Consider the following 13,748-nt stretch of genomic DNA (forward strand, 5'->3'; position numbering starts at 1 on the left):
ACCGCTCGTCTGCGTTTACTAATAATTTACCGCTAAATATTTCTGTTAGTACTTTTAGATATGGAAATAAATTATATTAATCCTTAGGATGAATCATTTTATCATTCAATGATAAGAAAATGAGGCAGAAATTCGTCACATCTCCCCACTTCGAATTGTCATCTTTCATTATTGAATGAAAATGATTTATTTTTCTAATTTAGGGTATTTTAAGCGATCCAATCTCAAAATTTTTGAGTTTTGTAATGTTCTGTAATGATTGCAGAGATTTATTGAAATCAGAACAGCATTGTTAGTTTTAGTTTTAAAACATGGTCATTTAATTACTTTGGTTGATTGGATCCGCATGGTAAAAGAATAAAAGAATACACGTCCCTCCTTATAAATGTGCAGTTGGGGGTAAAAATATTCACAGCAAAACAAAATTTGACCTTTCTGCATAACAATGAGCTAGCTCGAGGCGACAAAGTCGAGAATGGAAACCAAAGCATTCTTTAAGACCACCACACCAACGTGGAATCTACATCTAGTGTAAAGCCTCCATAGTTAAACAGACTCCGGATTCATATTATATTATAGTTAAATATAAATCTACAATGTTGTATCCATACAAAAGGCGATTTCTCGGCGAGCTGAAAAGAAGATTTTGCACGTCATTGGACTATCTCGAGAACCACCAGAGCGTGGATTCATTATTATGCGCCCTATAGGGGAAGGTATTTTATCAAATTTACACACCCAGTGAATACACATCTTCGTAATCCTCCTCATTGTCAGCTGATAAATAACAATATATAACACTATTTTCCCGTTACTCTCTACGACTACAAGGACTACCACAAATCCACCTGCCGTTCGCCGATCCATTGTCTCCTTGCTTTAGTTTTATATATTATGTACTATATATTATAGACCGAACTATAGTCGCGCTACCCACGGCACGGAATTAAGATTTTCACCGCGTTGTGGTTCGTTCCCAACGAAATAATTCCCCATTAGCATCCGCTGTATCTCGAGATCTTTTAAATTAATAAAAGCCATGGTAACTTTAATAGCCCTACTTAGTGGTCCAACCTATCGTGGAGTATACTATAGCTGAAAAGTTATCTCTCTCGGTCCTCGAGACACTTAAATCTAATTTATTTTTTGTCCGGTCGAAGAGATGGATATCCAAGTACCAAATCAGTACTCCAACTTGGGTATGGTCTATAATACTTTAATAATGCTGTACTAAAACTGCCAGACGGCGTATCAGATACGCTTGAGATTATTCAAGCATAAATTATCATTTTTTGTCGATCCTCCAGAGGAATTACACTAGGCTCCGATTATTTTATACCAAATCACTCTTGTCTAGTCTCTAGAGACCCTAATTTGTTATTATTCCTTGGGGGCAAAAAAAGTATTTAGAAATAAACAAAAAAGTGGTTCATATTACTAGCGTTTTTGGTAATATAAATATTAGTTTCATTTAATATGTTCAAATTGGATTGTTTTATCTTTTTTTTTTTATTAAAATTTTATATCATGTTTAATTTATTCTTTAACTTCAAAAATGATAACATTTCATGATATATAACGTTAATTTGTTAATTTAATCATTTTTTATCAATTAGCAGATTTTCAATTCCATTGAAAGCCCATTCAAATAATTTTCTATTTAATTCAATTACAATTGAGTAAAAATTTATCGAACATAAAAAAAATGAATTAATTTTCAATAAAAATTAAAATTTTATCAAATAATAATTTTTATTACCAGCAAATAAAATCATCTAGCAGTTTATTTACCCTCTAGTTTCTAGTATCTAGCCAGGTCTAGCATTACTATCCATTCTCATTCTTATTCTCATATTTATATTCTCATTCTCACGTATGATGAAAACGTGAGAGTGGTACGCTCAACACGCAAGATATGCGAACCCATAGACTATAGTCTATACCCTTCTATTTCTCCTATTCTATCTACATAGATATTATAATAAACATAACATGAAGAAAAGAGAGAGGCGTGCATGTAGTTGCAATGAATGAGGTAAAAGTATTGGTATTGAATTATTATCCATGCACACAAATACATTACACGCACACTATAAATCAGTAGTTTTGGATTGAGATTGAGGACAGTAATAAGTTAATATTAAGCCGGACGAGCACGCACGACTTATTATCGTCATAGGTATTCCTTAGGTCACCGGTGAGGGTCATCGGGTCAGTGTCTATAATATCTGGTCACTCTATTCACAATACAGCCCAAATTGAATCAATTGTGATGGGAATAACTCGATAGACGTATGATACAACAAGATAAATTTTTAGTTTTTGTTGTTGAAGTAAAAGCTTTGTGCTTTGCCTTCCGTTGCGACATAAAAGTGTCGATAAAGGGCGATAAAATAAAAAAATTAGATTATATGATATTATCACTTTATAGATATATTTTAACGCTGGCCTATTTATCAGTTATCGATTTACTATAGTCTTTCGTGCTCGATCGTGCGTACTACTGTGCATCGTTGCACTTTGCTACACGTATTATTACGTCATAGGTGTTGTGTGTTGTGTTTGTGGGAAATAAATAAAAAGGTACGACGACACAACTTTTATTTTTCTTAGCATACCAGCCAGTGTACTAATATGTCAGCAATACCGATCGATTCTCATCCCAAAGTGTGTCGTCAACAGGAGAGATAAGACAATTAATCACGCTATTATATACAATGTTCAATATAATATGTAATACGTCGCTGTAAGTATAAGTATTACGACTTGAGACTCGATGACGTGCGTCTTCAAGTACAGCATCTCTATCCTAACCAGTCTTCGTCTCCGGTTATAAGACTTAACTCCCGGCCTGTCCTATCCTATCCCTTTACTTATTATACGTTTTATATACCTATGTATATCTACTGACTTCATCATGTGACGTGATGAAATTAAAAGCTGTAATTTATTTATATTGAGTTAAATGTCGATTTAATTATTTTATACGTCAGAAAAGTTTTTACTTTATTTTAAACTAACCCATTTGCTAGTCGACGGGTGAATTTTTTATACATTTATATTAAGTCGTGACATACTTTTTTTAATTGGTTTGATTTTTTGACAGTTTTTGATCAAAGGTTTTTTTTTTTATAGAAAAATCTGAATTGATAAAGGGAAAGGTTTTCATGTTTGTTTATTTTGAATTTAAATTTTGTTTGATATGAAAGATTAAATGATCATTTTTTTATAGAATAAATTGATAATAAAAATTATTTGTAATTTTTTTGTAGCTTCAACTTCTAGTTAAAATTTAGAGTCTAAATTTTTATAAAACTCATTTTTGGTTTCATTTAAAAAATTACAGACAAAATTAATTGTACTTTTGAGAGAATGTAATAAAAAAAATCTTTTAATATTTTTTAATGTAAAAATTAATAGGAATATTTTTTAAGGAAAAAATTTTATTTTACCGATTTAATAAAATAATTTGAGTTTATTTTAAACTAATAGACATTCAGAAAAGTTTTCTCAAATATTGATACTTTTGAGCTAATATAATGCTAATGTACTGTAAACTTAAATATATTTAAAGATAAGAGAATAGAAATAGTCTGCTTACTTCTACTTACTTAGCAAATTGTCGAGAGTTTATCGAGTTTACAAATTGAAATAAAGAATTATTTTGCATTGGCAGTCACGACTTGAGAGAATATTGGAAAAGTTTGTTTTTTCTAGTGGATGAATGTCGGGTTAGCAAGAAAAAAGTTCATCGCACTCTAGTCGCACGTGGTGCAAATTGCGTGGGGAAACTTTGAATGAGTCTTAACTTTTGTTAGACTTGAACTGGATATATATATACCACAACGTATAAGTAGAGTTGGACATGTAAGGCAGAGAAAGCACAATCAAAAGAAAAAAAAGGAATGAGGAAAGAAAACACTGAGGAAGTTTTTTCCGTGATTGGGCAGGTTGATCGATCGGCGGGTTCAGCGCCGTCAGCGAACAAGTTTCAAATTTTTCTTAGCTAAGCCACTTTTTTCTTTGTCTCCGCTTCAATTTCAGCGAAATTAGATTGGGCAAATTAATTAATTAGATTGTTAGAAGGAAAATCCGCACGCGAAACATTGCAATGGGCTTTAGACTTGATTACTGGTATGCCTTTTTTTGTCGAGATGAATGTCAAGGATTTTTTTAGAGCGAGTTTATAAAAATACACCGCGATTTATACATAAATGAATGCAATGTTTCTTTGTAATGTGGATTTTTCTCTTGGCACAAATTTTTCCGCAATGCAGTTTATTTAGTGCGAGCAAGTCACACACTGAAAATTAAATACGGATTTTTCGCAGATAATATACTACGTTGGTGCTTTTGTCTCCACGAATCGATAAAAAATAAGAGGAAAATTATGTATAGAAAACCTTGTGGGAATATTCAAATGAGGCCAAATAATGAGATCTTTTTTTATAATAAATAATTATCATTATTTAAATAAAAAAACAATACACCTCTGCACGTTTTTTTCCGAGCATAGTTGAATTAAATCGTCAATCGTTAAAGTTCATATTTTATAGAAAAAAATATCTAAAAAATCTGAACTTCATTTTTGAGTTTTTCGTAAAATAATTCTTTTAATACAAGCCATTTTATTAAATTTTTTCAAATCGTAATTTCGACTAAAGTATCAAAAATTGATAAGGAACTTTTTTTTGTAGAGATTTAAAAATAAATTGTATGATTATTTATTTTATTTATTTAATTTAGATGTATGAGCTTTAATCTTTAAATTTTCTGATTCATTTCTTAAATCTTAGATCCAAATTTCTGAATAAACTCTATACTAAGTGACTATAATGTTTATATGATGTTTATAACATTAAGATTATTTGGTATTAATTTGTGCGATTATAAATTGTTATAAATCTTTAAATTTTAACTATGCATAATTGTTAATTACTCATTACTGACCGATACCAATAAATTATTCATATGTATTATACTAATGTCATGCTTATTTAATGTACGTTCAGTTAACTCAAACTCTTAACTATTTAATAAACTCTTATACCAAACACCTAGCATAAATGAGATTAAAAAAATTACTGTATCCTTTAATTTGTAATCTAATTTTGTCATTCGGCAATTCGCCTTGGCATAAAAATAAATAAATCTAAATCTAAATTAAATTTTTTTACAAATAATGTTTGGAACTTTTTTTCTATCTTCGATATTTTTTTCACAATTTTAATCCGAAACTTTCAAATCAGAAACCAGTCATCTCCTTCTGTAATTGTTCGTATAAATATGAAACTTGACAGCGAAAGTGTCTATCTTTTTGGAAACCTTTAATTCCCTGTAACTAGCGAGAGCTGAGATTTTCTACCTCTAGTCTGAAAAGACATAAATAACAGCAAGAGGATCTCTTTTGAGACAAAAAAACTCCGTATAGTAACATACAAAACGACAAAGAGAAAGCCGTGTGTGAGAGTCTTGACGTATGACTCGGTCAATTCAATCCTTACACTATTATATACAAAATAACAACAACACCAACCACAATAACAACGGACCTCTGATTAAATTAAATCTATTACCGGTACAATAACTACAATAACGATAACAAATGGGTTTAAATACTTAATTGACGTTGAATAAAAGAAATAGTTAAATTAAGCTAAAATTATAATAGTAAAAAAAGTAAATGACTCGTTAAAAGTTCAAGCGGTAGAAACAGAAAAAAAAAGTAAAAGTGCGACAAAATATTTCTCACTGGAAAATTTCTCCAATTAAAATACCGACGTGCTGCTATTGCAAATGAGTCTGGACCTTAAAAATAGTTCGTAGACGATTAATAGATAAGAAATAAATAAATATTAATAGACTCGAAATAGAAATAAATGTTCGGAAGAAGAGGACAACTATTTTTATCAATTACAGGACAGTTGCTGCGAGGGCGTCGCAGAACAATTTATTATTATGACGTCCTTGCTGGACACATTAATGCCTTCGTCTGCATAATTCATGATTTTGATATATTTGGTATATGTGTGGGCGACAGATTGGTGATATTAGTGATAATGATGACGATAGTTTTATAAAGCATCACTACCACCAGATTTAATTTGTCACTTATGCAAACAACGAAAAACGTCTATTATTACATGGGCACTGTACAAGGGTTGAACATTAATCTTCTCGACGACCAATGTGAAGGTTGCGGGGGCGTTAACTGATGACCAATAAAATAACTGAACGTGTGAATGTGAATGTGGAGATATTGGCACACATGTGATCAATGAATAGAGACTGTAAATTAAGTTAAGAGGTAAGAGTTATTCTGATATAATATAAAGAAAAGAATAAAAAAATTGAATGGAATATCTATTTTATATCGGACGAGACTTGATGCATTAATCACTGTCTGAATTGAACGAGAGAGCTTGACTTTATTTATACACTTGGCGCCAACCTGATAAATTGGACTCGCTTTACAATTTTTATCTACAGCATTTATATTATTTGCCTTGAGATGATACATTAATCTTTCATTTTTCATCAGCCGGAATCCTTAATAACTCATTACTTTTTTTTTAAATTAATTGGCGCTTAAATTTTTTCATTTTTCCAGATTTTTTTTTTTTTTTTTTTTTTTTTTGTCGTTTAGTTTTAATGGTATAAACGTGTAATAAAAAATAATTACCGATGATAATGTTAATGAGAAAACGCTTCATATTGAAATTAATATTAATGGCTTTTCATAAGTGTCTTTGCAAGGGATATCATTGAAAGGTAATTGATGTATAGGTCGTAAGAAAGTAATCGGTAAAATATTAGTTGAAAATAAAATACGTTATTTACATTTATGATGCTAAAAGTAAATATGTGACATTAGTTTCTTTCTAAATAAATAACATTTACGGGAAAATCGTTTTAAAAATGTTCTCACGTGTTGATTTTTTAATGTCTTAAAAAATTACTGACATTATCTTAATTAATTTTTAAATAATAATTAAAATCAACACTAAAAGTTTTATTTTTAGAATTTTTTTCTAATGTGATAAAAATTTAATATAAATTTTGTACATTAATAAAAAAAATTAATTCCAAAGAAAAAATCTTGAACTAAAAAAATGATTTTTTAGAAATTGATCATTTTGAGTAAAGCAAAAAATTCTCTAAATTAAAAATTTTTCCTGATTCAAGATTTTGGTTCTTGAATAAATTTTTTTAATATTTCTGTAATATTAATTTTTTTTAATCGTAAGCTGTACTAATTTCAATATTATCTCTGAAACAATTAAACAAATGAGATATTTAAAAATAAATCTTTGAAAGCATGAAATGAAAGGTCTAAATAAAACCCTACTTATCTCGATTTCCATTATACGGAAAATCGGAAGCTTATAAATTTATACGAACTGCGTTTCATCTGAGCAAAGTATAGTAAGGTAATAGCCGTTTTGTTCGCTCCGGTGATTGGAAATCGATAATTTGCTTTGTAGTACGCTCACTGTTTAAAATAAAGTAAAAAGTATCGGAATCTGAAATGAGGAAAAAAGGAGTCTGCAGAAATCCCATCCATGGGGAATTATTTTTATCGGTAGGTAGAAATATAGTAATAGTAATAGTAATGAATAACGAGTAATGAGTAATGAAGAACCGAGGCATAACTTCATGGGAAGGCTAAGCAAAGTAAAGTTAGATATGTCGTGTCATAACTTAATACCCCGTAGCATATGAAGTATGAGGAAGTAATACTTTATACTAGTTTAGAGACCAGAGATAACTTTTAAATGATGGCTCGAGATGTTTTCCACCAGCAAGGCTGACGTTGCTAAACACAACCTGGCACATTAACGACAAGGATCCTCGAGCATTAAATAAATTGATATCGTGGTTGTTTTAGCCGCGTAATGCTAGTATTAATCTCAATGTTAATTTTATAGAAAATATCTTCATAAATTTTTAACCAGCAGCAGGGCTTGTTTTTTGTAGTTGCGCGGTTTAAATGTTCAGTTTTGGTCCTCGCGGTTGCGAGTCAAATATAAGGAGCCAGAGGAATGAATAACTCGCGTGCAAACTAGTAATAGTATTTATGTACCGCAAGAATTTCATTACTGGGTCGCGGTAAGATTACTTTGCTTTTAGAGTTAAATAAAATAGAGGAAGAAGAAATAAAATAAAAAGAGAGGACCGGGACTTGATTATTGCGTCGGCTTATTATCCTTTAAATAATAGTAAGAGAGGAATAGAACAAGTGTATATTCACCGGTTCTTATTTTGTACTTTACTGAGTAGTGAGTAGTGAATAGTGAGTGCTAGTACGAGTATTAAGACCGACTATTTGCGGAATTTAAAATTGTGGACGTTGAGATAATGGAAAACCGGGACTTGATCATTTCTCCGGGTGCTCTGTCTCTGTCTTTGGATCTTTATACTCTTTCTTCATTCTCGGATAATGATTATTGCGTGCTTGTTTTACAGCACGGTAGTAGATTACTCTTCGAGAAGTATAATTTACCATTACAACATTCTATAAGCTGAATTTATGGTAAATAAAAGTAACAAACCATTAAATTCCATGTTAATCTTAAGACGCGTCGTTATAATTAACATGTGTAGGGAAAAAAATTCTGGTACATGGTGTGAAAATTTTAGCACAACTCACATTAAACTTTTTTTGCACGTGCTCGTGTAAGTTTACAAAGTTTACGAGCTCTTAAAAACTCGAAAATTTCAGAGAAATTCCACGGCTGTCCCGTTTCAAAACTCAATAACTGCCAAATTTATAGTCTTGTTTTTTTAAGGTATTACACGGGTAAGAGCTATTGAAAAATTACAGATTCTGTGGTAAGAAGAGGAGCTTCGAATAAAAAACAAAAAATTACTATTTGAAATAAAATTTTTATAAAATAAAATCCTAAGTATTAATTTTTACAGTTTTTAAATGTATTTCTTTGAATTTTTAAAAGTTCAATTTTTTAGTTGTAATTTATGATACTAAAATTAGCCGACACTTAACAATTTTTGATTTTTTTTATTAATTAAATTAAAACTAAAAAAATATTTTTAAAAAATTGCCCGTATAATTTTTAAAATTTTCTACAAGTGAAAATTTTTCTTTTAATTTTTTAAAAATTATTTTTAAATAATATAAATTATAAAGATTTTAAAATGTTGGCTAATTTAATTTTCATTGTAATTTTTCTAGTTTTTTGTTCGAGGCACTCATCTTTTATGAATTGTACTATGTTCTGTAATTTTTCATTTTTTTTTCTACGTGTAATACTTTAAGTAAACAATCTGATTATTTAAAAAATTTTCTATCAATTTATTGATAAAATAAAACTCTTTTTTACTATAAAACAAATTTGAGAAATTTTTTAAATGTCAATTATTGTATTTTGAAAAAAGGCAACCGCCTATAAAGCTCTGAAGTGACATTGACACAAAAATAATGCAAAAAAAACATAATATCTCACCGGTCATCCTGAGTGACAGTGATGTCAGGCGGGGGCGGAAGGGGAGGGGCGCCGTCGGTGGCATCCAGCTTGCCGGTTTTTTCCACCCTCTCCTTATCAATATCCAACAATGCCCAATATCAATTCACTGACAATTCACTGGCACATCAACACTTTCAAAATTTGAAACTTCCTGAATTTTTACTGAATTTATTCAAACAGTCACAAAGCGTAGAACTGCTACAATGTCAGTACAAAATGTAATTAAAGTTCCAGACTATTAGAAACTCATATCCTGACCTCAACGTCAAAATAAGAACGAGAATACGATAAGGATAAAGAATAGCAAGTTGCACGTAAAGTAGCAAAACCACTTACTTGTAGCTGGCACAGACTCTCGACAAACTTTCGTCGCAAAGACGTCGTCAAAGACTAGTCAAGTCGGCTAACAAACTAAACAGTCTTGCAGCGTATAGTAGCGGTGAAAGCGACCGACCGGCTAATATATATGTATAAGAGATTGTATTGTAACTATATAACCACACAAAGCAGATAGTACAAGTACATAGAACCCAATTCTCGACAATTATAGTTATGGTTGACTCTATAGTGCAGTACAGTGTAGACAGTACACCAACATCAACATCAACATCAGCTACAACACAATCACCGACCAACAAGTTGATATAACTTATAAACTCACTGTAAATCGCGAAGTTGCTCAAGGTGTTTATCGATAATAATCGTGCGTGTACCTGCTACAAGTAATCACACAGATGTGATCCCGATGACGGAGTATAAATTTCTATAAAAAGTTGTAACTGTTAGAAGTTATATGTTATAACTTATACGCTCGTTTGTTCATCAAATTAGCCCAAAAAAAATCAATTAAAACTTGGTCAAAATTTAAGCTTTTTATTGTTTTTAAAAACCTTCAAAATTAAAGTTGTATTTTTTGAACTTTTGATTTTTAAACTTAATTTTGAATTTTTTCAATGAATTTATTAAAACTGTCAAAACTTGGGCTTTTTATTGTTTTCCATAACTTTTTTTTAAAAACCTTCAAAATTAAAGTTGTATTTTTTGAACTTTTGATTTTTAAACTTAATTTTGAATTTTTTCAATGAATTTATTAAAACTGTCAAAATTTGGGCTTTTTATTGTTTTCCAGAACTTTTTTTTAAAAACGCTCAAAATAAAAGTTTTACTTTTGAAATTTTTGATTTTTACACTTAATTTTGAATCTTTTAGATGAAATCATTAAAATTTTTTAATTTACGCTCATTTGAAAATCAACAACTATTGTAAAAAAAAAATTAATTTTTAAGTCACAAATGTTAAAAACATAAATTTACAATCAGAACTTTTGAAAAACACAAAATTTTGACACTTTAATAAAAAATTTTTGTTTTTTTAACTTGAAGGATTCTTTAAAAAAAAATTTTAATGTTTTTTGGACCAATTTGAGAAAATAGTGTAAATGTGTAAGTTCTAAGTTAGTACTTGAGCACAGAGTCTATAATAATATTTAAATAGACAGAGCAAGAACTGAGTGTAGATAGAGAAGTACAGGTCCCTTCTCTTCTCCCACTGCACGGTGTAGTAACCGATTGGCACTAGCACAATTCGCGCACCGAGTTGAGTCGCGAGCGAGCATAGCAGGAGTAGCTGTAGTGGCGGAATGCAGCGGCGATCCTTCGCCGTTTGTTGGGCGTCGCTCCCAAAGCTCTCTCTCAGCCTCATGCTCGCTTACTATACGGTCTGTATTATATAGTACGCTCCTTTTCCACCACCTACGGCGTCCTCACCCTTCAGGGTTTCCGTCTCACTCGCAACCTTTATCGTACACTTGACTCCGCTGCTCAGATATTATATGATACACACACTCTTTCTCTCTCTCTCTCTATCTATCTCTGTCGTCCGCGCATTTTATTCACGGGTCACTGGTCCCAATCTTTCGGTATGCAAGTACTACAGCAGCAACAACCTTCCTCGTACGGATAGGGGATAGGAGTAATACAAACAAACATCCATTGCAATACTACTATCAGAACCAGTCCGGAGGATTTATAAAGGAGACAGTAGGTCTCTTCTCGCGGTTTTCGCGGGGAAATAAGGGCATGATTGGAAGAAACTTTTGATAGACTCGTTAAGGAAATTTTTTAAATTTTTACTCAAAAACTTCAGACACAGGAAAATTGATGAGGATCTTTTTTATGGGAAATTAAATTTTCTACAAAAAGGGTTCCTCGTAATTTTTTCTCACTTTTTGATATTTAACTTATAATTTTAATTTTAAATTCATCTAAACATATCATCTACACAGAAAGAAAAATTTCTTGACTGGAGAACAAAATTCTTGGCTCAAGAAAATTTTCGGGAATCTGAAGGAAGACCGATGTTGTGTTCGCCGAAGTAAAAATTTTTCTTGAAATTCTATTCTTGGTGGAAGTAATTTTTTCTTAATTCAAATTATCATAAATACTTGATACAATAAATTTTTATATTTGATCAAGATTTTTAGATACTTTAGAGAAGCAGTGCCACCTACTTCAGCTGAGAAACAAATTTTCTCACCTTGAGAAAATTTTTCTCTTGAATATTTGATACCCATTTTATATTATTTTAGCGTACAATTATACATATTGAATGAAAAAAAATGATTTGATATTATTTGATCTTCCCATTTGACATGTTAATCAATAAAAATATTAATGAAAATTTATTTCTATCTTTATATTTAATTTTTTGGAGCAAGAGAGAAATTTTCTCAAGAGAAGAAAATTTACTTCTATCAAGAACTAAATTTTTTGGAGCAAGAGGCTGAATTTTCTCAAAATAACAAGATTTTCTTGACTTAAGTAAATTTTCTTGGATCAAGATACGTATTTCTTAAAGCAAGAAAATTAATTTTGTTGGAATAAGTGAAATTTTTTGGGTCAAAAAAAAATTTTTTTTGCTCAAGAAAATAATTAGGAAGAAAATATTTTTTTGACTCAAGTGAACCTTTTTTACTGTAAAATTAAATACATTTGAAATCGAATTTGAAATCAAAATTCTGGGTAAAGAATCAAAGGTATAGAAAAATTGATAAGAACCTTTTTCATAGCAAATTAAATTTCCTACAAAAAAATTTTTTATTTCCAATATTTCATCCCTAATACCAAAAATTCCCTAATAATAAATGAATACTCATTGAATAAACATTAAAGCCTTAACCATTCATTTCAAGCAAAATAAAGAAACCGGCGAGTCCTTTTGATGTGTAGCTGATTCGTCACGGGACACTAAATTGCCCGATCACCTCATGCGAATCAACTTTATAGCCATCATTCGCAGTACAGCCATATTATACAAAATACAGATAAGACGACGTATATTCTTCTTCCTGCCCTTCCTTTCCTCCTTCGCCCTATTTAAACTCTACACTTTATTAACTTTGTCTCAGCTAAGCAGAGTCTTACCTTCTTTCCTTCCTTACCTCACATCAAACATTACATATTACATGTTACGTATAATCCATTACATTAATACCCATAAACTACAAACTATAACTGAGAGAAGTAAGTCTAACCATCCCCGTCTCTCCCTCAATTTAGTCTTTATCCTCCCACATATGAACCAAGAAAAATCTATCTATCCCTCTCACCTTAAAAACCTTTATTAAAAACTTCTATCCTATCCTCTATGACTTCCTCTTTCTCACGCTCAATTCCACGACACGGTTCGACTCACCGTGTGAAATGCGTCGGTGGCGTTTTACCTCTTTACCAATCAACAACAACAACAATACAACATAACAACAGTACCTTCAAATGTACGTATGTACGCTTTTATTTAGCATATTACCGTAGGTACAGTTCCGTACAGAAATACTGAAACAACCGCAATTGTGTCTACTTAAACTTTCTTTCTCTCTTTCTTCTCTTTCATACCTACCAGCGAATCTTTTATTTATTTTATTCGCAAAAGAATGAAAAAGAAGATACAAAACCGTACTACTATACGCTGTAGGCTAAAGCTAAGCCTGTAGCCCGGGAACCGGCTCATGTAGAACTGATGTCGTTGACAAACAAATATGCACACCAGTCTACAGTCTAGCATCCAAATCAACCGTCTCTTTCTTCCACTCTTTAAAGCTCCGCTTTTTATCACAAAATCACACACTCGCATACTACAGACTACACACATGGTCACATTTTTTTAGAAATAAAATAAAAATCAAACAGTATGTGTGCGAAATCCCGCAGCAGTTTTATAGTCTCCACTGCAAAAGCAAATAAAGAGTGAGAAGGAAGAAAGGTA

At 31.0% G+C, this 13,748-nt stretch overlaps 1 protein-coding gene across 8 annotated transcripts in view; it reads right to left on the reverse strand.

The window, feature by feature from the left end:
- LOC123274990 (rap guanine nucleotide exchange factor 6-like) overlaps positions 1-13,748 on the reverse strand; it is a 115,385-nt gene that overhangs the window by 70,634 nt on the left and 31,003 nt on the right. The window contains exons 1-2 of one of the 8 annotated variants that reach the window (XM_044742845.1): positions 10,947-11,090; positions 9,465-10,248 (exon numbers count right to left, since the gene is read on the reverse strand). The exons of the other annotated variants lie outside the window; for them this stretch is intronic. The gene's annotated coding sequence lies outside the window, so the exon portion shown is untranslated. Of the gene's footprint in view, positions 1-9,464; positions 10,249-10,946; positions 11,091-13,748 lie in introns of those variants that run through there. 8 annotated transcript variants of the gene reach the window in all.

Source organism: Cotesia glomerata, linkage group LG1 (assembly GCF_020080835.1).
Source record: "Cotesia glomerata isolate CgM1 linkage group LG1, MPM_Cglom_v2.3, whole genome shotgun sequence".
In the NCBI taxonomy this organism is placed as follows: domain Eukaryota; kingdom Metazoa; phylum Arthropoda; class Insecta; order Hymenoptera; family Braconidae; genus Cotesia; species Cotesia glomerata.